We start from the raw sequence: 23,652 nt of genomic DNA on the forward strand, positions 1-23,652 counted from the left end.
CTTAGGTAATGCTCTTCTTTGTCTGCTAAGAATCTACACAGCTCTGTGCTTGGGATCCAAGGCCCTGGTGGCATGGGCTCTCTGATAAACAGTTTGCACAGATCCGTGGGAAATGCGTGATTTCCTGGGCAAGGTAGCACAATCACTCAGCACCTCCCTTGGCTGGGGTGGGAGCTCCTCTTGCCACGTGCGGCTCCCAGGTGGGCCATTGCTCCACCCCAATTTTCCTCGCTCTCCATGGGTTGCGCCAACTGCCTAGTGAGTCCCAGTCCCAATGAGATAAGTTGTTGGTGTAGATTCACTCGCCATTTTTGTTCTCAGTGGGAGACTCTGACCGTAGCTGTTTCTAGTCAGCCATTTTGGCCCCTCCTGGGTTCCTAGTTTTGAATGAACTTGTTAGAGTTAGAAATCATAGTAAGCTAAGTAGTTTACATAAATGTGACTGCAGATAAAATTTTAATTTCAGATTTTCGATGCTAGCAGCATTCTCACAGTGACCAAGAATAATAATATTTGCTAATGGAGTCATATTACTCAGGTTCAACATAAATTATATTTAGAGAGTAGACTTTGGTACGAGAAAACACAACCTCTTACTGAGCTTGTAGTGTATGCTAGACGCTGTGCTGAGCGCTTTCCTGTGTTCTGTTACTTAACCCTGTGGAGTAAGCACTACTGATACCCTTGCTTGCACATGAAGAAATGGTGGCTCTGAGAAGCACACAACTAGTAAGTGACAAAGCAAGGGTCAAAGGTCAGTAGGGCGTCAGAACTCTTGTTTTGAATCATGACTCAGTCTTGCCTCTCTAGTACTTGGGCAATAAACTTTTAGAAATGAAATATGTACAAATTAAATAATGTAATGCAGAAACTGAAATCATCCTGCAGTTACCTATTGTTACCCCTAGGTGACACTTTTGCATTTAAAAGGTAAACTACAAATGGCAACTGAGAATTAGATTACTTTGGAAGTAAAATATTTTAAAAAAAATGTATATATATACACATACAAATGTATATGCTCATGGCTGTGTGAATTTCGAGTAATGATAACAATTGCCCTCAGAAGGTACTTTCTCTTAACTTTCCTATATGTGTTAAAACAAAATTGCAAAAGTTTTTGTAAAGTGTTTCTTATGGAACATCTGTATCAGAAAAGCTGGGTGTTTAAAATGCAGATTTCTGCTTGGGCTTTACCTCAAACTGAAAGAATAAAAATTTGTGGAGGGAAGGTCCAATAATTTGTATTTTTGAACAAGGACCAAGTGATTCTTCTACATAATAAAATTTAAGAACCATTGCTTAACTGCGTAATATCTAAATCTTCCTGCCCATTAGAGTCAGTTGGGGGACATTTAACAAAATATAATTACCTCATCCCTATTCAGAAAAATCTCACAATTTCTAAGGGCACAGCCCAGGTCCCAGGTATTTTTGTTAAAAAAATGCCCTGATTCCAATTATAACTAGGATTGCACAGTGGAGAAGCAGGCACGGTGATATTCAATCGTGACCATTTCCTTCAGTTTGCTAGAACTGGAGCCACTGCTGACACAATTTTATCTGATTACACTACTGCATTTGCTGCTTTCACTTAAAGCTATATCTATATACATCCATACATAATATACCTTTTATGATACAGTCTTGTTTCATTACGTTATTCATGTCTATTGCAAAAAAATCCCATGCATAAATGGAAAGATGATAACAAAGGCTATTTCCCACAATCTAGAAAAAAATACTTGCAATTTGATGTCCTTTCTTCTAGTTCTTATTTTTTCTATTTGTTTTTACTTAAAAGATTTTGTGAAAATATTGGGATCATACCATGTAGACAACTTTATCTACTGCTATGTAACATCTTTTATGAAAATTTCTTCTGATCGCTAAAAATTCTCTCGAAACAATTTGCACTGGCTGCCTACTCTTCCATTGAATGGATATACCGTAATAAAAGCATTCATTCTTTTTCACATGGTAAGTCGTTTCTTTATAATAGTTAAATGGCCAATATTACAGTAAATAATAATTCAACAGCATTTTGTATTTTCTATCTGGTTTATAATGTTTAATTTAATTAGTGATGTGCTAGTTTCTTAAGAAATAGCTTTATGCCTTAGGAGAGAGGTCAAGGAAAAGCTGCAGCTAGGTCATTTACTTTTTATTTTTTGTTTTTATTTTTTGAGACAGAGTCTCACTCTGTTGCCCAGGCTGGAGTGCAGCTGCACAATCTTGGCTCACTGCAACCTCCACCTCCCAGGTTCAAGTTATTCTCTGCCTCAACCTCCCGAGTAGCTGAGATTACAGGCGTCCACCACCACACCTGGCTAATTTTTTTTTTTTTGTAGAGATGGGGTTTCACCATCTTGGCCAGGCTTGTCTTGAACTGCTGACCTCGTGATTCACCTGCCTCGGCCTCCCAAAGTGCTGGCATTACAGGCGTGAGTCACCGTGCCCTGCCAGCTAGGTCATTTTAGTTGTATCCCTGGCTCTGAGTTAGCACTCAATGCACATGTTCTGCTAGTGGAATGTCCAGGGTACTATCTATGTTACTAACTAGCATCATCTTACCAATAAGGGACAACTTTCTCACAACCTCTGATTGAGTTTCTTCTTCCGTGCCCTTTGTATATAATTTTCATTGATAATAATAAAAATAATAATGTAGTTGAGATAGAAATATAGTTGACTACAAAATTTAACTACTGCTACAGAATGTTACCTGAATCCTAACCATAATAGTCATAATAGTTTTATGTATTCAGCATTTTTTCTGTTTTTTTTTTTTTTTTTTTTTTTTTTTTTTTAGACAAGGTCTCACTCTGTCACCCAGATTGGATGCAGTGGTGCAATCTCGGCTCACCACAACCTCCGCCTCCCAGGCTCGGGCAATTCTCCTGCCTCAGCCTCCTTAGTAGCTGGATTACAGGTGCACGCCACTACTGCCTGGCTAATTTTTGTATTTTTAGTAGAGATGGGATTTCACCATGTTGGTCAGACTGGTCTTGAACTCCTGACCTCAAATGATCCACCTGCCTTGGCCTCCCAAAGTGCTGGGATTATGGGCGTGAGCCACTGCACCAGCCTATCAGATCTTTAAACACCTCCAATGACGATCTTTCTTTATCATATTATGGATACACATCTTTCCACACACATGTTGCAAATATTTCCCAGTCCATTATTTTTCTATTAACTTTGTTAATTAAAAAAATTTTTTGACCCAAAAGCTTTTCATTTTGACTCAGCAGATTCAATAATCTTTTTATTTTCAGCTTTTTCCCTTGTCATGAGATAAAAGATTGCTTCCTATCTCATGATAACCTCTAGTTTCATCTATGATTCTTCTCCAGTATTTTATTAGGAAATGTTTCAAACATAGAAAACATGAAGAAATTTTACAGTATAAATCTGTATCCCCACCATCTAGATTCTGCAGTAATATTATACCATACTGACTTTTAAAATACATCTGTACATCTTTCCATCCCTTTATCCATCACATCAATCACTTTTATACATTTTGAAGTGGGCCATAGACATCAATTATGTCTCTCAACTACTTCAATATGCATACCATATGTATTTGGTGTGTGTGTGTATGTGTGTGTATATATACACAATTATATATACATATACACACACAGAAAAAAATATTTATCTTTCTTTTTGCATATGGTTTTAGTTACTTATGGCTGCTGAAACAAATTACCACAAACTGGGTGGTTTAAAATAACACAATTCTGGAAGCAGGAGGCATGAAATCAGTTTCACTGGGCTGAATGTGTGGGCAGGTGGGCAAGGCTGGTTCCTGCTGGAGGTTCAGGGGAGAAGATGTTTCCACGCCTTTTCCAGCTCCTGGAGGCTGCGTGCTTCCTTAGCCTGTGATCCTGTCCTCACAACACTCCGGTCTCTTCCTTCCATTGTCACATCTCCATCTCTTCTGTAGTCAAATCTCCCTCTGCTTCCCTCTTACAAGAACACCTGTGATTACATATAGGACATCCCTAGGTATTCCAAGATAATCTCCCCGTCTCAAACTCTTTAACTTAATCACCTTGTGAAGTCCCTTTTGCAATATACAGTAACATTCTCAGGTTCCAAAGATTAGAACCTGGGCGTATTTAGAGATATTATTCATCTAGTCATACATACAAATACTTATCTCACTTTTTTTTTAACAGCACGAGGCAAAAAATCTAACTTAATTTTCCCAAATAATTATGCAAATTATTAAAAATATAAATATAAATTATTTAACATTTAAGAACTTTCAAGTTTAAGATGTTACTTTTATCACATACTAAGTTCCATGCTTTTTCTCCAGGCACTGGACTCTTCTAAAGTCAACAATGACAAAATATTATAATGATTTGATTTATTGTATCTAATTCTGAATGTTTTGTTCAGCAAAATTTCTCTAAATTTGGATAAAAGAAGTAATAAAATGGAAGAATATAACTTGGTTGTTGTAGAAAAATGACTCCCGAATTCCCATACACGAATTTATTCTCTGCTAGAATATTTACATCAGAAAATTATTTTATGAGAATGAGCTATTTGAATTTATATGTGGAATATAAGAATTAACAATAAGAGACAGAGAAATAACACCCATCTGACAAATATTAAATGATAAGCCACTAAGAAAAATGACAAATCAGGATTAGAAAACAAGCCAGAAAAGGTAAAAAATATTTATGTCAAAGTCTTCGTGCCCATTTTAACAAGTGTCAGGCGCCAAAATGTGAGAATTATCTTTGAGAGTTATCTTCCTTTCAGTAAAGACAACACTGTCAGTTAAACATCATTTTTCCTTGTCTGTCTTCTGGACAGCTTATGGAATTAATAATATTCAACTATTGTAATTGAAACAAACGTTCGGCATTGTAGTGTAGTTGTGAAGTTTTGGTAAAGGAACATATACTTTTGCCAAGGAAACACATTACTTGACACATTCTCCATGTTGAGCTTGTCAGGTCCATTTCTAGAGAGTGTGTCGCCGATTAACTGGTTACGTAAAGCACACTTTTTCATTTAAAAAGGAATACTGCATTTGTTCCTATGGCCACACCCTAAATAAAGGAGTTTCCATTTAAAGATTTCTTTGTGACTGCTAGTCTAAACTATGTCACTATTTCTTAATGTGCTTGTAAATTAATTTGAATAAATTCTCCACGTCTGTCTTTATAAGTGGGCTTTATTTTTACAGCTGTTTTAGATTCACAGGAAAATTGAGCAGGAAGTACAGAGAGTTCTCATATACCCTCTGTCCTTCACCCCACCCCATACACAGCCTCTCAGAATATCAACACCCTGCACCAGAGTGGTACATTTGTCTTACTCTATGACTTACACTCTCACATCGTTATCACTCAAAGCCTGTAGTTTACATGAGAGTTCCCTCTTGGTATTGCACATGCTATGGGTTTTGACAAATGTATAATAACATGTATCCACCATTGTAGTACCACACAGAAGAGCTTCACTGCCCTCAAAATCCTCTGCACCCTGTTGATTTATGCCTTCCTCCTCCTAACCTTTAGCAACCATGGATCTTTTTTCCCACCTCCACGGTTTTGTTTTTTCCAGAATGACATATAGTTGGAATCACACAGTATGTAGCTTTTTCAGATTGGATTTTGTTCACTCAGTAATACACATTTGAGGTTCCTCCATGTCTTTTCATGGCTCGATAGCTCATTTCGTTTATAGTACTGATGTACATCCAGAACATTGGATAAATAAATAAATATTTATTCATATTTACATGAATAAATGTGTACAGTATATTTATTCATTCATCTATGGTTTTAGTCTGTTTTGTGTTGTCATAATGGAAAACTGCAGACTGGCCAATTTATAAATAAAGAGACATATATTTCTTGTAGTTCTGGAGGCTGGGGTAGATGGACCACATCTGGTGGCAGCCTTCTTGCTGAGTCATCCCAGGGCAGAAGGCAGAAGGCAGAAGGGCAGGAGAGCATGAGAGCAAGAACAAGCCCACTCTCGCGATAACTAACCCACTCCATGGTTACGACATTATGAAGGAGTCATAATTGCCTCTTACTGGGTTCCAACCCCCAATATTGTTGCATTTGGGATTAAGTTTTCAACATATGAACTCACTATTTAAACCATAGCACCTAAGGAAGAGAGCATTGGTCGCTTCTGAGTTTTGGCAGTTATGAATACAGTTGTTTGGTGTATAGGTTTTTGTGTAGATGTGTTTTCAACTGATTCAGGTAAATACCAAGAAACACAATTGCTGAATTATATGGTAAGAGTATGCTTAGTTTTGTAAGAAACTGCCAAACTATATTCCAAAATGGCTGGGTCATTTTGCATTAGCACCAGCAACTGATGATACTGTCTGTTGCTCCACATCCTCATCAGCATTCGGTGTTTTCAGTGTTCTGGATTTTCACCATTCTAATAAGTGTGTAGTGATATCTCACTTAGTTTTAATTTAATTCCCTAATGTCATGAGATGTCAAGCATCTTTTAATATGCATTTTTGGACCATTCAGGAATCTTTCTTTGATGAAGTATCTGTTCACAGCTTCTGCCCATTTTATAATTGGGTTGTTCATTTTCTTATTGTTGAGCTTTAAGAGTTCATTATACACTTTGGAAAACAGTCTTGTATCAGACATGTCTTTTGCAAATATTTTCTTTGAGTCTATGACTTGTCTTCTCGGTCTCTGGAGTGTATGTTTTTGTTTGTTTTGCTTGCTATGTCATAAATCTGACATTATTTAAATATCTCCTTCCATCATGACTGTTTATTTAATGTTGACTGTAATAATTTTTTAATTCGTGTTTACTTTTAGAGGCATTTGAAAGAATCTCCTGATAAGTTCAGATACTGTTTAATATAATGTTAATATAAAATTTTCAGTTTAAATTGTGTAGGTGACAAGGAGTCCAATGTAACAGTGACCCTCTGATGAATGTTGGGTGGTCACAAAATGTTTCTGTATCAGCCAGTGACTCATTTTGGCACACCACAGCAAAATTCAAGTGGTTACCTCAGCTAAATGACAAAGCACTGCATGCCGTGGACTTTCTGGGTTGCTTATGAATAGCTGAAACATGAAACGTTAAATACACAAATGGTGAGAAAACACTATATTTCAAATAAAGAAACAAATGTATTTAATCACGTTTGCCAATATCTATTTTTCTTCTTGAAGTTTTATAACCTGGAGTTTGTGGCGCCTTGGTGGATGAATAAATACAGGAGTAATGCTCCTCAAATGAGCAATTGTAAAGGACTATTGTATTTATCAATTGGTTGTGGATTGATATGTTTGTCTCATAGATACTTCTCTCTATTAATATGGATACATATGTTATGATATATGTCAGTGGAATGTTTTTCAGCTTTGCAAAGCGTTTTATTGGCTGTTTTCTATCATCTATGGGTACTGGTAGAGAGTTGGTATTCATATTTTAATGGGAGGAAATAATCCCATGCTGCGGACACAAATTCACTTCCAAACCCCAGACAGTGGATGGGCTATGCTTATCAAAGCAGACAGTATGCATGTGGTAGTAATGAGGGAAATCTGAACATAGGACTGAAATATGGATGTAAACCACTAGTGTTAAACTTGATTTCAGTATAACTGAAAGGACTCTTGTCTGACCTCCAGAGACCTGACATGAGCCATCATGATATGAAGTCAAAATCTGTCACCCAAAATCCAGACCTAGCATCGCTTCAATTAGAAAGAAGTTTGGCAGGATGGATGATTCACTTCATAAGTACTTTCTGTAAATTTTCTTTGTACTATTCTCTAATGAATGCATTTATCAGAGTAAACACGCACTGGGAAAAGGAAGCTAACTGGACCTTTGGGTTTAATTGGTCACAGACTCTGAATCAACTCTGGTTCTTCAGAGCTGGAATACTACAGCCAGTCGGGAAAAATGCAGCCTTCTGAAGTGAGCTAATAGATGTGGTTAGATCTGCTATCTCACAGTAAGCCCAGTAGAATACTGAGTCCATCTCCAAGTCTGCTTGAAACATATTATATATCCTTAATAGGTAGAATAATCCTGGCCTGAGTTCCTCACACTGTAGAGTGCCATGTCAGTCTTGACAGGATATCTCCAAACCCTTGAATATGACAGAGTAATGAGTTACTAACTTGTTTAAGGAAAACTTACTTTAGGTTTTCTTTTACCGTCAAAGCAAATATCAAATAATATATCACTTAACATCCTTCCAGTTCTTTTTCTGTGTTAAATTGTTTTTGTTGTTTATTCTTAAGAAACTTAAATGGCTCACACCTGTAATCCCAACATTTTGGGAGGCCGAGGCAGGTGGATCACCTGAGGTTGGGAGTTTGAGACCAGCCAGACCAACGTGGAAAAACCTTTCTCTACTAAAAATACAAAATTAGCTGGGCTTGGTGGCACATGCCTGTAATCCTAGCTACTCGGGAGGCTGAGGCAGGAGAATCGCTTGAACTCAGGAGATGGAGGTTGTCGTGAGCCAAGATTGCTCCACTGCACTCCAGCCTGGGCAACAAGAGCAAAACACTGTCTCAAAACAAAAACAAAAACAAAACAAAACAAAAAAACAAATAAAACTTAAATGGAACATATTTACATGATCTCAATCCTAAGAAATACCAAGATTTTGGCATTATTATTTTCGTTTTATAACTTAAGAAACTGGGACTCAGAAAGGTTAAGGATATTGCGAAATATTGCAGGAGAGTAACTGGTATATCCGGAGTTGGAAGCTTCAACTGTTCAATGACAAACGCAATTCTCTTGGTGCTCCTAAAGTGTTACCTCTTAAATCCAGAGCTCTGCCTTAAGAGATTTTTTCTTTCTTTCTTTTTTTTTTTTTTTTTTTTGGTGAAATAAGGAATGAGGTCATTTCCTAAGAGTAATGGAGATATGTTAGACTAGTAGAGAGTGAAGATGAATATTTGAAGTAGGAGAAGTGGAAACAGTCTTGTAACTCAAAGTGCAGTTATCAGTCAAGTAGCTTTGGCATCCCTTGGTAGTAGCTTAATAGAAATGCAGATTTCAGGTCCCCTCCCAGACCTTCTGAATCCAATCTGCAATTTTTTTTTTTTTTGAGACGGAGTCTCGCTCTGTAGCCCAGACTGGAGTGCGGTGGCGCAATCTCGACTCACTGCAAGCTCCGCCTCCCGGGTTCACGCCATTCTCCTGCCTCAGCCTCCCGACTAGCTGGGACTACAGGCGCCCCACACCTTACAAATTTTTTGTATTTTTTTTTACAGAGACGGGGTTTCACCCTGTTAGTCAGGATGGTGTCGATCTCCTGACTTCGAGATCCGCCCGACTCGGCCTCCCAAAGTGCTGGGATTACCAATCAGCATTTTTAAATATCCACAAGTGATTGGTATGTTCATTAATGTTTTAGAACTTTTCCCAGTTCCTTTTCCCAGGGCATGTTTACTCTGATAAATGGATGCATTGGAGAATAGTACAAAGAAAATTTACAGAAAGTACTTAGGAAGTCTGGGCCAAGCAGACCTACTGTCAGGCAGCATTGAAGGGCCAGTTTAGGTGGAGACTATACATTTATAAGCATCAATATTAATTATATCCATGACAAAGCCCAAATCCCACAAAAATGTTAGATCCTTGCTTTCTCAGCCTCCTTTGCATTTGTATCAAGGGCATATGATCCAGAACTGGCCACTGAAACCCTAGGGGACATGCCCTGTAGGAATTCTGGAAGAGATTTTTACCTCATTCAATCAGATGAATGGGAGCGAACTCCTGTCTTTTTGTCTGAATATTGTCATATCTACTTGTGATACATAGAACAGTAGCAGTCACTTTGCAATCTTGAAGGCATGAGCCCAAAGATCAAGCCAAGATAACAATTGATTAACCTACCCTAGAAGCACTATTCCTTTGGATTTCTTGCTATAAGAGATAGTAAACATTCTTATTCAAAGCATTTTCACTTGTATTTTTCATTGCTTGCAGGTCAGAGTGTCCTAAGGTAAAAAAAATTATGGGTTTTCTCCTAAAATCCTCACAACATTAGATTACAATAAAATGAGGCACATTATGGAATTACTGGCTGAAACTTAGTAGGGTGAATGTGTCTAAATAAAAACATTTGAAGGTTTAGGCAAATGTTTCCCTATAGATTTGCACCATGGGGTTGACACTTGGCAAGGATGGGATGTGACAATAGCCAGGATGGTGTTAATAGAATAATCAAACACAGAAGGTCAGCATTTAATGCGATTAAAATGCTGTTACATTGAGATTGAGAGTTGGAAGAGGAAGTAGAGTCAGAAAGAAGATATTAGAATATAATATTTCAGAGGTGAAGCAAGTAATGTTGCTGCCCTGGATGAGGGTGGATGATATAGAATAAATGCAGATATGATTGGATCCTAGGAAGCCAAAGAAGCATAAAACTAGCTTGTTGGATCATACAATCACATGGACATTTGGGAGACTTGGAATTATGATGGTTCTTGAGGTAGAGGCAGGACTTGATGGGTATGTACATGCTCGGGACATTGGAGAACAACTAAATTGAGAAAGGTCTCACAGAGGAGGGCACTTTTGGCTTGCACTGTGTAGAATGGGAATTCTTTATACAGTAGAGAGAAATGCAATCGTAAGCGTGCTTGGCAGAGGGAACCGTATATGCAAAGCTCATAGACAGGAAAAACTGTTTGAGGAATGGTGGGTAGTTCTTTGCTGCTAGAGCAGAGAAGGAAATAAGGTTTGGGCTAACTTGGGAAGTTTGGATATATTCTGGTCAATACTTATTGCTGCTGATAGTTACCTAACCTGAGGGAATTTAAAAGCTTTTATTCTTTTTTTTTTTTTTTTTTTTTGAGACGATGCTTCACCTTGTCCCCCAGGCTGGAGTGCAGCAGCATGATCTCAGCTCACTGCAAGCTCCCCCTCCCGGGTTCACGCCATTCTCCTGCCTCAGCCTCCCAAGTGGCTGGGACTACAGGTGCCCACTATGCCCACTACCACACCCAGCTATTTTTTTTGTATTTTTAGTAGAGACGGGGTTTCACTGTGTTAGCCAGGATGGTCTCGATCTCCTGACCTCGTGATCCACCCACCTCGGCCTCCCAAAGAGGCTTTTATTCTTTTTTATAAAACATGCTCCACATGACAGATGTCCTCCCACCCTGCCTTTCTTTCTTTCTTTCCTTCATTCCTTCCTTCCTTCCCTCCCCTGCCTTCCCTTCCTTCCTCCCTCCCTCCTTCCCTCCCTCCCTCCGTCCCTTCCCTCCTTCCTTCCTTCCTTCCTTCCTTCCTTCCTTCCTTCCTTCCTTCCTTCCTTCCTTCTTTCCTTCCTTCATTTTTTTTTTCTTTTTATTGAGATAGAGTATTGCTTTGTCACCCAGGCTGGAGTGCAGTTGTGCAATCTCATCTCACTGCCAACCTCTGCTGCCCGGGTGCAAGTGATTCTCGTGCCTCAGCTTCCCGAGTAGCTGGGATTACAGGTTCCTGCTACCATGCCTGGCTAATTTTTTTGTATTTTTAGTAGAGATAGGGTTTCACCATGTTGGTCAGGCTGTTCTCCAACTCCTGACCTCAGGTGATCCACCCGCCTCGGCCTCCCAAAGTGCTGGGATTAAGTGTGAGCCACCGTTACTGGCCTCTCTTCCTTCCTTCCTTCCTTCCTTCCTTCCTTCCTTCCTTCCTTCCTTCCTTCCTTCCTTCCTTCCATCCTTCCTCCTATTCATTACATGGAGAAGTCGGGAGAAAAGTAGACCTGACCTAATTACAGTTGTATTTTCTTTGTTTCAATGAATCCTGTCGGGAATAGGTAGATGCAGTTTACCTCTGAATGAAGGAGAGGAGAGGATGAAATGAATACACATCTCCCAGAATAATATTTTTTTGACATATCAGTCAGTTTTTGTTACAATAGTGTATAACCCCAAAATCATGGCTTATGAGTAACAACAGTGGTTTCTTGCCATGGTTATCTGCAGCTCTCCTGGATTCTACAGGGCTCTGATGGACTTCTCTGGTTCCACTGGGCTCTGCTAGGTTTCATTAGGACCTTTTTAGTTCTGTTGGATACTACTTAGCTCTCCCAGGCCTTGCTGGGCTCTACTAAGTTCTGCTGGGCTAGATTTAGCTCTGTATATCTTTTCATTCTGGTAGCCTGGCTGAAGGTGTCACTACTGTTGGGGATATATTTATAATCATGATGAAAGGTCAGAGCAAGGGGCCAGCAGCTAAGTCATTCTGTGGCATTGAAAGATTCTTCTGCTCAGTGTCGTGTAGTTTCTCTTTAACCAAACTCTAGCCAAGGGCTTCTGAGTCCTCTTCTCAACTAGGCCTCGATCTGGCTTATAAACATTGTAGACTCTCAGCACAAATAATTTTGTCTACATTTTCCTATCTCCCCCACCAAATACGAGACTTGAACAAACACTAGCACAGTATTTGTTCTAACAGTTCACAGCTAAAGTCTGTTGAACCTAACTGCTCAAGGGTGCACCCCTAGGATGATTCCAGCCCCCACTTAAAATACTGGCCTAAGAAAGCCCAAGCCTGCCTAAAGAATTTATTGTTTGTTCCAGCCCAATCCTGGAGACAGGGAGAGAGTCCCCGAACCCTCTTTTAGAAAGCTTACAGTTACAAATTCTTTCTCTGTCCCTTTGAGGTATAAATCTCCTACCACCCGGAACTATCTTCTCCAGGACCTGAGGGCCATCTCTTTACAATGCAAACATTCAGAGAGGTAACTCTCACTCTACCTCCCAGACTCCACGTGGACAAGGACCAAACTTGAACTAAACAAACTTGCTTTAACTTGCATCATTGCCTCCTGTCATAAAGATATATAAATCTGTTTCTCCAGCCAGGCACGGTGGCTCACACCTGTAATCTCAGCACGTTGGGAGGCCGAGGTGGGTGGATCATGAGGTCAGGAGTTCAAGACTAGCCTGGCCAAAATTGTGAATCCCCGTCTCTACTAAAAATACAAAAATTAGCTGGGCATGGTGGTAGGTGCCTGTAATCCCAGCTACTTGGGAGGCTGAGGCAGAGAATTGCTTGAACCCTGGAGGCGGAGGTTGCAGTGAGCCGAGATTGTACCACTGTACTCCAGCCTGGGTAACAGAGCGAGACTCCATCTCAAAAAAAAAAAAAAAAAAAGAAAGAAAAAAGAAAAAAAAATTTGTTTCTCCTCCAGATAAGTGCCAATTAACAAACTTAGGTGACCTAGTCATCTTAACCAACTCTTCTTCCTGCTTTTCCTAAATTTTCACTTCTCTAACTCTGCTCCAGCCCTTGCTATACCCCTCCCTACTCCCTCATTCTTCCTTTAAAACTCCCACTCACTTCTGCAGAAATCAAAGTTGAGTTCCGTGCTTGCTGGACCACGTTCCCTATTATACTAGTTTAGTGCTGAATAAAATCTACTCTTACTCTTACCACTTTAATTGTTGTCTGTCTTTATCTCTGACAGTGGCAAATGTTATGTCAGCTCATATTCCAAATCATGTCAAATGATAAAGCCCCAAGTCAGTGGAGGCAAGGAAACATCATAAGATGGGAACAAGCAAACAGATAAAGCAGTGATAGCACACATGGCTATTTAATGAAAACGAGCTAGGGCTCATTTCTTTAACAAGAGAGTAAGATACCAGAAAGATACCTATTACAGGAAGTCAGTGTTTTTGATACAGCAAATATAAATAGAAAAACTCACAGCAATGTTGCTGTCTTAAGAGATAGATCAACATAAAATTTCCTCAAGGGAACTAAACCCATAAATGAATTTAATGTATAAACTTTAATCTCTGAAATATGTAATTGATATTTATCCTTAACTGATGAGCAGTGTTCCAGTGTTCTTTAAATGGGAGCCAATTAGTTGTACTGACTTTTTAATATTAAATATTTGTATTTGATAGTTAAAAATAGAAAAAGCCATAAAAATCTCTGGCAAATCAGGAGTCCAAAATGTATCTAAATTGCCCTATCTGCTATTGCGATCATTTTCCCAGATTTTTATTTTATTTAACAACAGCAACAACAACAAAAAACTGTGATTGTCACTTGATGTATTGCATCAGATCTTTTACAATCGTAGTTTTTAGGCCATGCTAGAAAAGATAACACCAGTTATTTAGCACAGTGTTGTATTTAGGGAAATTGTTAAGCCACTTAAATTTCAGACTCTCTCTACTCTAGTAGAGAGTACAAAACGTACTGTTTGAGTGATGTTCACAGCCTGGTGTCAGGAAACAGTCTCAGAAAATTAAAGTCCAGGCTTAGTGTGTTCTGGATATTATGTTTTGTGATATTTGACTTGAAGGAAAACAACTACCATGTAGCGACAAATTTGATATGACTGAGGGTAATATATTTTCACTTGAAATTCAGTGTGCTTTGCATCTTCATCAATTAATCAGGGGACAACAATAGAACAGTAAGTGGACAATCGTATTAATGATGGGTAGTTAATAAGAGTTATTCTGGTGGTTAATAAGACTTAGTCATTCATCTCAATGAATAACTTTGTTCAGTACATCGTATCATTACCTATTAAGTGGAAAGTTTGCTTGTGTTTTGTGGATGGAGTAATAGAAGGGAAAGGAAGATAAAGTAAAATAAATAACTAAGATGCTTGCTCTCCATGAATTTGTTGGGTAGCAAAAAGTTCTAGGAATTGATATTAAACATTTACGTGTTTGATGTTGATGATGACATTGCCTGTTTTCACAATATAATAGTGAGTGGAGAACAGGGAAAGGAAGAGGAATAAGTCTGCCCTTTAGAGAGGAGAATTAGATTTAAGAATTATTTGAACAAATTGGAGACTTGTTTCAATTTGAGCACTACCAAAATAACATTTAAAGAGAAGCAAATTTAGAAAAATTAATGGTACTTGTAGTAAATCAGGAGATGTTGCTTTATGTGAATATGGCTAAAATTTACATGGTTATGGCAAATCAGAGAGGAAACCAAATGATCTAAACAACTGGGCCAGATGTAAAATAAAACTGATGACAATAACAATGTTAACAGAATCATAGTTAATATCATAGTTAAAATCATAATTGGTCTCAGAATGGTAATTTTTCATGATGGTCCATGTCATCTTATCAGAAAGTAAGTGACTTTAATGGGAATGACAGAGAGGAGAATTTCTTTAGATGACTAACTAAAAGGGGCATGGATTTAAAACAGAAGGTAGAACAAGCTTATCCTGAGATCTCTTGCAAAGAAGAGAGATTTATGCTATTTTGTAAATGGGATTCTGCAGTTTAGGGATGAAGCCTGCCTTATTCCTCCTGTTGTATGGAGTCTATAAATTCTGATAAAGAATCCTGAACCTGGAATTTGGGAAATGACATGAGACTGCCCATGCTGTCCATTGTGACGGTCCTACTGCTCCAAGTTTCCTGGACTAGGGAAAGTGTCTTGGTGCCAGTGGTGGTGATGTTTCTTCTTTTCACTTATTCAAGGGAATCATAGTGTATGGTCAAGTCAGTCAAGGAAAACTGTTAATATAATAGATAAAATAGGGTTTATGTAGAGAATTCTTGACTGAGAGATCCTGCTTCCTAGTGAAACCCTTCCACCCTGGGCATGCTGGAGTTTCAAACCTAGGGGATGCTCTTATTGCCACAAGGATTTTCCCAGGATCAACCCTGTTCCTGGTACAGTCCTCGGATGTTGTCTTCTGAAACCTAAAATAACTGGCCCTGTGAGGGCACAGAGGAGCCTCAATGAACGCAAGAAGGTCTCCAAGGGCTCTCTTGGGACAAGTATTATTACAGTTTCGGCAACATTATGGTTTTCTTGGTTAGTTTCTTTGTTTGTTTGTTTTTTTCCGAGACCGAGTCTCGCCCTGTCACCCAGGCTGGAGTGTAGTGGCGTGATCTCGGCTCACTGCAACCTCTGCCTCCTGGGTTCAAGCAATGATCTCCTGCCTCAGCCTCTAGAGTAGCTGGGATTACAGGTGCCCGCCACCAAGCCCGACTAATTTTTATATTTTTAGTAGAGACGGGGTTTCACCTTGTTGGCCAGGCTGGTCTCAAGCTCCTGACCTCAAGTGATCTGCCCACTTCGGCCTCCCAAAGTGCTGGGATTATAGGCGTGAGCCACTGCGCCCCGCCAACATTATGGTTTTAAAATGGTTGGATTAGATTATTTTTTCAGTCCTCCCAGCTTTAACCTTCTATGAGTAAATAGAGTTTGTGGCCAGGTCTGGGAACACACCCATCCCATTTCTCTGGGAAAGTGCAGTACAAATCCAAACAGGCTCAATAAATGAACTTCTGGAACATAATCTATTAAAGTTGGGACTAACTAAATAGAAGTGAAACATATATAGGCTTTGGAAGACAATATATTGTGTCCATATTTGGCAGAGCCCCCAGTCACTTTGCTACTCCAACTGCTAAAATAAACATTGCATGCCACACTTCAGCGTGTCTGGTATATAACTAGGGCTGTGTTTTGAATTTTCTGTCTGCATTACCCCCTCTCCCTGACTAGTATTGCAGTAATAAGCCAAAATGTTTTAGGCAGGAAAAGAAAATCCTAATAACCAGTATACTATTTGAAAAGATAATGCATTTGGGAAGAATAATTCTTTTTTTTTGAGACAAAAGGCTGGAGTGCAGTGACCCAATCTTGGCTCACTGCAACCTCTGCCTCCTGGGTTCAAGCAATTCTTGTGCCTCAGCCTCCTGAGTAGCTGGGATTAGAGGCGCCCACCACCACGCCGGGCTGATTTTTTGTGTTTTAGTAGAGATGGGATTTCACCATGTTACTCAGACTGGTCTTGAACTCCTGAGCTCAGGCAATCTACCCGCCTCAGCCTCCCAAAGTGCTAGGATTACCAGGCGTGAGCCACTGCACCTGGCTGGGAAGAATAATTTTTGGAAGCAAACTAGTAGAAAAGTATTTCCTTTTCTAGATATAAAACTTTGATTATTCTGGTTTCCATATAAAATACCTCATTTCATACATATACCTACATCCCTATTTCTTTTTTTGAGTGTGTAGTTCAGTTAACAATTGGATCCTCCTGGTCTGGGAGTAAAGCATCACCTTCAACAAGATTTTTACTAATTCTCAGAACTTATCCTATTCTGATGTTGCTGGTACTATTCGAAGTGGATAGTTGGATTTTAGCAAAACCCTCCTTCCATATAACCAAATGTTTTAAATACTAATCATAAAATTAATAAAAAAATATGATCAGTGGCCAGAAAAAAGATAATGAGAATTCTGAGTTACTGCACTTCAAACAAGTACAAATTACGTCACTAAAAAAAAATGAAAAATAAAATAAAATAAAGATAACAGCATAGAAAGGAAGAATAATGGGCTAATACTTCTAAATTTTATTGGTGCATTTTCTAAAACAAAGGAAATGAAAACTTTTAACCACATATTGATCTGTCACAGTAATGAATAATACTATGTTATTATTAGTGTCTGTTTCATCCTTAATTTCAGAAAATTCGAATGAATTACAATTAAGAAAGCTTAGTCTTTGTGTATTCATATTTAATGGATAGCATAGTCACATTTGTTCATTAATACCGGTTCATAATTGATCGAAGAACAACTTTTAGTAAGTTTAATTAAAAAAAAGTTTAACAGGCCCGTGAAGTGGCTCACACCTGTAATCCCTGCATTTTCGGAGGCCAAGGCAGGTGGATAATGAGGTCAGGAGTTTGAGACCAGCCTGGCCAACATGTTTAAACCCCATCTCTGCTAAAAATACAAAAAATTAGCCAGGCATCCTGACATGCCTTGTAGTCCCAGCTACTGAGGAGGTTGAGGCAAGAGAATCGCTTCAACCCGGGAGGCGGAGGTTGCAGTGAGCCAAGATGGTTCCATTGCACTCTGGCCTGGGAGACAGTGAGACTTTGTCTCAAAAAATAAAAAAATAAAAAAAGTAACATGTGGCAACAGTTATATAAAAAGGATTTTTAAACTTCACCTTTTACAATAATTTGAAATTTATAAAAAAATTATGAAGATGGTACAGTTTCTATATGCCCACACCCCGTTTCTCCCATTAACATTTTACATTAGAATGATACATTTGTTATAAGTTATGAACTAATATTTATACCTTATTGTTAACTAAAGGCCATACTCTTTTTGGATTTCCTTTTTTTTTTTTTTTTTCCTTTGAGACAGAGTCTCGCTCTGTAGCCCAGGCTGGAGCGCAGTGGGGCGATATCCGCTCACTGCAAGCTCCGCCCCCCGGGTTCACGCCATTCTCCTGCCTCAGCCTCCCAAGTAGCTGGGACTATGGCCCGCAGCCACGCCCGGCTAATTTTTTGTATTTTTAGTAGAGGCGGGATTTCACCGTGTTAGCCAGGATGATCTTGATCTCCTGAGCTCGTGATCCGCTCGCCTCGGCCTCCTAAAGATTACAGGCTTGAGCCACGGCGCTCAGCCAGATTTCCTTAGTTTTTACCTAATGTTCTTCTTCTGTTAGTTAAAAGGTTAGTCACAGATCGCAACAATCCCATTTCACAGTATATTCAGGAAATTGTAAAATTGTCATGTCTGTTTGGATTGATTCCGATGGCTGTCAAATGATATGTTTTGCTATGGTTTAGCATAGTTTAAAATCACCTCTGGTATTACATATTCCTGCATTTGTACAATAGATTTGAAATGATCGACATCATAGTGATTGTAAAATTAAAGAAACAGAAATTGAGTTCTTAGTCTTGAATGAATACATGACACAGTCTAAATGTGTTAGGGGACTGATGGTTTAAGACGCTTTCTCCAAATTGATTTCCATGTAGAACACAATGTTTATTAAAGGAGAAGTGCTAAAAATGTACCAATTTGTAACTTACTTATACATTACTAGATTTCAATGGAAATCAAGGCTGTTGTTTAGATTTAGAACTTAGACCAACAACCAAAAAAGTTGTTTTCAGGGAGGAGCATTTTATCACTGATGTGGAAAATTGCCAGCTAAAGCAGACAGACATTGAATTGATTTCATTGTCTTTATGCTTCTAAATTTTTATTTATAATAGTTTTTGGGGTACAGGTGCTGTTTGGTTACAAGGATAAGTTCTTCAGTGGTGATTTCTCAGATTTTAATGGACCCATCACCTGAGCAGTGTACACTATACCCAATATGTAGTATTTTATACTTCACCTCTCTCCCAACTTCCCCCACTAGTCCCCAAAGTCCATTATATCATTCTTTTGCCTCTGCATCCTCATAGCTTAGCTCCCACTTATAAGTAAGAATATGTAATATTTGTTGTTCCATTCCTGAGTTACTTAGAATAATGACCTCCAGCTCCATTATTGTTGCAAAACATATTACACAACATGAATATTACTCAGTCATAAAAAAGGAACAAAATATATTATTTTGCAGGTCACAAGAAGGAGAGAAGGAGAGAAGAGCTGCAGCCCTTTGGGGGACCCAGACCTGAGAGCTCTGCAAACTAGGGCTGTGACTCCCTCTTTGAGGCCTCGTGGTTCCTGGAGTCTCCAAGCTCCCAGGCACTACCATGTTCCCAGTGCCAGCAGTGGAGGCAACTTATAGTGCACCTGGTCCAGCCACAGCCTCACAGTGAGCCAGCACCTGTGCTAATAATAAAATATATTATTTCGTTCCTTTTTATGGCTGAATAGTATTCCATGGTGTATATATATACCATGTTTTCTTTCTTTCTTTTTCTTTTCTTTTTCTTTTCTTTTTTTTTTTTTTTGTAGAGACGGAGTCTCACTCTGTCACCCAGGCTGGAGTGCTGGAGTGTGGTGGCATGATCTCAGCTCACTGCAACTTCCGACCCCCAAGTGCAAGCAATTCTCTTGCTTCAGCCTCCTGAGTAGCTGGTACTACAGACACACACTGCCGTGCTCAGCTAATTTCTTTTGTATTTTAGCAGAGATGGGGTTTCACCATGTTGCCCAGGCAGGTCTCGAACTCCTGAGCTTAGGCAATCTGCCTGCATTGACCTTCCAAAGTGCTAGGATTACAGGCGTGAGCCACTGCGCCCGGCCACCACATTTTCTTTATCCAATTGTTGGTTGATGGGCACTTAGATTGGTTTCATATCTTCGCAATTGTGAGTTGTGCTGCTATAAACATGCATGTGCATATGTCTTTTTCATATAATGACTTATTTTCCTTTGGATAGATACTTCGCAGTGGGTTTGAGTAGTAATTGTACTTTTAGTTCTTTAAGGAATCTCCATACTCTTTCCACAGTTGTACTAATTTACATTCCCATCAGCAGTGTAGAAGTGTTCCCATTTTAGCATATCCATGCCAACATCTTTTTTTTTTTTCTTTTTTTTTGTGGTGATTCTTGCAATAAGGTGCTATCTCATTCTGGTTTTAATTTGCATTTCTTTTGATGTTGAGCATTTTTTTGTACGTTTGTGGGATGTTTGTATATCTTCCTATAGACAGTCTCCCTCTCCTGGTTGACTGCACCCACTGCAGACCACTCTCACCACCCACCTCTCTATACTTAGTATTTCACTGGGTCAGTCTCCACAGCTCCTTAGATGCAAATCTTAGCTTCCCTCAACTATTTTCACAAGAAATCTCTTTGCATCAACCTCAGCAAGCATTTTGAGAAGTTTTAAAAGATGTACGGATGATGTGGTATGTTACCAGCAAAGGGCACATAGTTTGGTCTCTTGCTTTCTCTCTAACACACCCCTACCCCCATTCATTTTTTCTCCTTCCTCCTCTTGTCACTGTATCCACTCTAAGGCCCCTACAACCTTTTTCTTCTCCACAGTCAAAACTATCAATATAGTTCTTTACAAATGTTTGTCTTTCCATACAAATGTTATGGGATCTTTGGTGGTGTTGCTTTTCTGGCTGAAAGCTTCTGTGACCAATGACACCTTTGCCCAAGTTTTGCTCTGGTCCACTGGGCTCACCACTCATCCTGGCAGGCTGTGTGCTTGGCTCACACTACCGGCCTGGATCCTTCTGAAGAGACTGAAAAGGAGTGGTGAGGGGTGTGTGAATGAGCAAGTATGGGGTCCAGGCACTGTGCACAGTCAGGTATGCTGCTGCAGCAGGGCGGGCAGCTCCAGGTGCTGTCACAGGTGCTGGCTTATTGCAAGGCTGTGGCTTGACCAGGTGCACTGCAAGCTGCTTCTACTGCTGGCACAAGGGGACATGGTGGTGTTCGGGAGCTTGGAGACTCTAGGAAACACAGGGCCCCAAAGTGGGAGCCACAGTCCTGGTTCAGGTTGCTCACAGCTCTTCTCTCCTCTCTTCTCTCCTTGTGGCCTTCAAGGTGGCGAGCAAGCAGCGTGTTTCAGACCTGTTTGTGTTACCATTCTTTTAGCCTCACCATTTGGTGGGTCCTGAATTCTCATCCTGTGACCAGGAAGAATGAGGGATGCAGACAAGTGGAGGGTGAGCAAGATGAAGAGGAGTTTGAGTTTTATTGAGCAATAGAACAGCTTGGAGGAGACATGCAGTGGCAGCTCCTTTCCATAGCCAGGGTGTCCTGACTAGTGTTCAGCCCTCAGCAGAGAGGGAAGGTCCTCTCTGCAGCCAGTCATCCCTTCATCTCTTCAGCTCTCAGCAGAGAGGGGAGCTCTTGTTTGCTAGGCAGGTCATCCCAATGAGCATTCAGCTCTCATCAGAGAGGGTAGTTCCCCTCTGCAGCTGGCCATCCCATCGTCTCCCTGTTGTCTCTCCATGCTCTCTGTCCTTTGCTCAAGGTTGGCTGAGTCCGGGGTTTTTATGGGCCTCAGAGGGGAGGAAGTGTGTGCTAATTGGTCCATGGGTGGCCATGAGCAGGACCAGGGAAAAGCATCACAAGTTCACCCTCTGGTTCATGGAACTGGAGGCCCGGCCCCCAGGCTTCCAGCCTCCCTGGCTTGAATGTGGGGCTTCACAGGGGACTCATCCCCTTCCATCCAGGAGCCTGTCTGCCTTCTGCTGCTATTTATGTCAACTAAGCTGTTCATGCCAAGTGGTGCCTGCAGGCCAGTGCCAGGCTGTCCTCAGCCTCCCTCAGCCTTCTCCCCATGCTTGTTGGTGCCCAAAGTCTGGAGGGGGCTGAAGCAGCAGGGGGCTGGCGTGTCAGTGCTGCTTTGAGTGTGTGCACACCTAGCCAGGATTTGACAATACCTGGGTTTGCCCTGACTTTGCTCTGAGATTGGAGTGAGTTCTGAGAGTGGGGAGAAGACAGGCAGTGGGAGCAGGCATTTCTGAGCCTGTGGGGGGAGGGCACCTTCCCAGGACCCCAAGAGCACAGAGATCCCCAGGTCCAGAGCCACGGCAGCGGGGCTGCAGTTATACCTGGGGAGCTCCTACCCACTAAGTTGGAAGGGGAAGGGCTCCTCCTTGTCCCCAGCTCCCAACAGCTCCATAAAGCATGCAACCCTGACTGTACCTCCTCACTGCCTGGGCGGGGGCTCCAGGTCTTTGCTGAGCCCCTCTATGCCCATTCCTCTGTGCCCACCCAGCTGAGCTGCTCTCCTGCTGGCAGGTGGCTTGGCCTGGCCCCATTGTGGCTACTCCAAGGGTGGCGGGTTCTGGGAGGCTCCCAAGGGTGGGCTCCTGACGACCTGTCACTGCCATCACAAGGAATCCTCATTGGGCCTGCGAAGAGATGGCATTTAATCTATTTTGTCACATAAATGATCAGGCCGTATGTAATTTTTTTAATAGAGTAATTTTTCCAATAGCATTCTACCTTCTAGAATAAAGGATATTGGTAGTTGTTAGTCATTAGTGTTTTGTAGCTATAAAAACATCAAAATTAAGACGTGAAATGGCTCCTCCTTGCTAGAAAGATTCATTGTAAACCTAATTGTATAGTTAGTCTCAGATGCTTAAAAACCGTTGCACCTAAAGCTTTATCATTGATTAAATCCCTTAAGTAACATTTTCATGAATGCAGAGGAAAGGTAGGAATTCATTGAGAAGTTCTTTGCATGTTTACAAGCAATTATTAAGTGCCTGGCTGACTTTTAACGAGATTGTGCTAATTTCATTTGTCTAACTTTCCTCCTAGTTATGATTTTGCAAACTTTAATCGCTCCCTCACTCTTTTCTGCATCTCTTAGCATTAATTTTACTTAGTTGTGATTAAATGGTGAAAATACAACCAAGTATTTTGAATTTTTTTTTAGCGTTTGTAACATTTAATAAATATATTTTGATCCTGATCACGTTAATTCAGTGGGTTCTAATTTTACATAAGTTCTTTAAATGTCTTCCATACTTAAATTTTAGTTATTTCCTTCACATGACCCATTTCCTGGTTTTGCTCAATGTAGGAGAGGGCGTTTTCTATTTTTGTTTTGAATTTTACTGTTCCCCAGGGCTTTCTTAATTATGTTTTCCTTGGGTAGGCAACATCTCGTCTCTGGATTTTTAAGCCATGACTAAAGTCTACCCAGATAGCATGTGATTTGTTAAATGATTTTTTTTTCTTTTTTGAGACAGAGTCTTGCTCTGTTGCCCAGGCTGGAGTGCACTGGTGTGATCTCTGCTCACCATAACCTCTGCCTCCTGAGTTCAAGCGATTCTCCTGTCTCAGCGTCCTGAGTAATTGGGATTACAGGTCTGCACCACCACGCTATACTAAATTTTAGTATTTTTAGTAGAGACAGGGTTTTACCAAGTTGGCCAGGCTGGTCTTGAACTCCTGA

This window comes from Macaca mulatta, chromosome 6 (genome assembly GCF_049350105.2).
Source record: "Macaca mulatta isolate MMU2019108-1 chromosome 6, T2T-MMU8v2.0, whole genome shotgun sequence".
Taxonomy (NCBI): Eukaryota; Metazoa; Chordata; class Mammalia; order Primates; family Cercopithecidae; genus Macaca; species Macaca mulatta.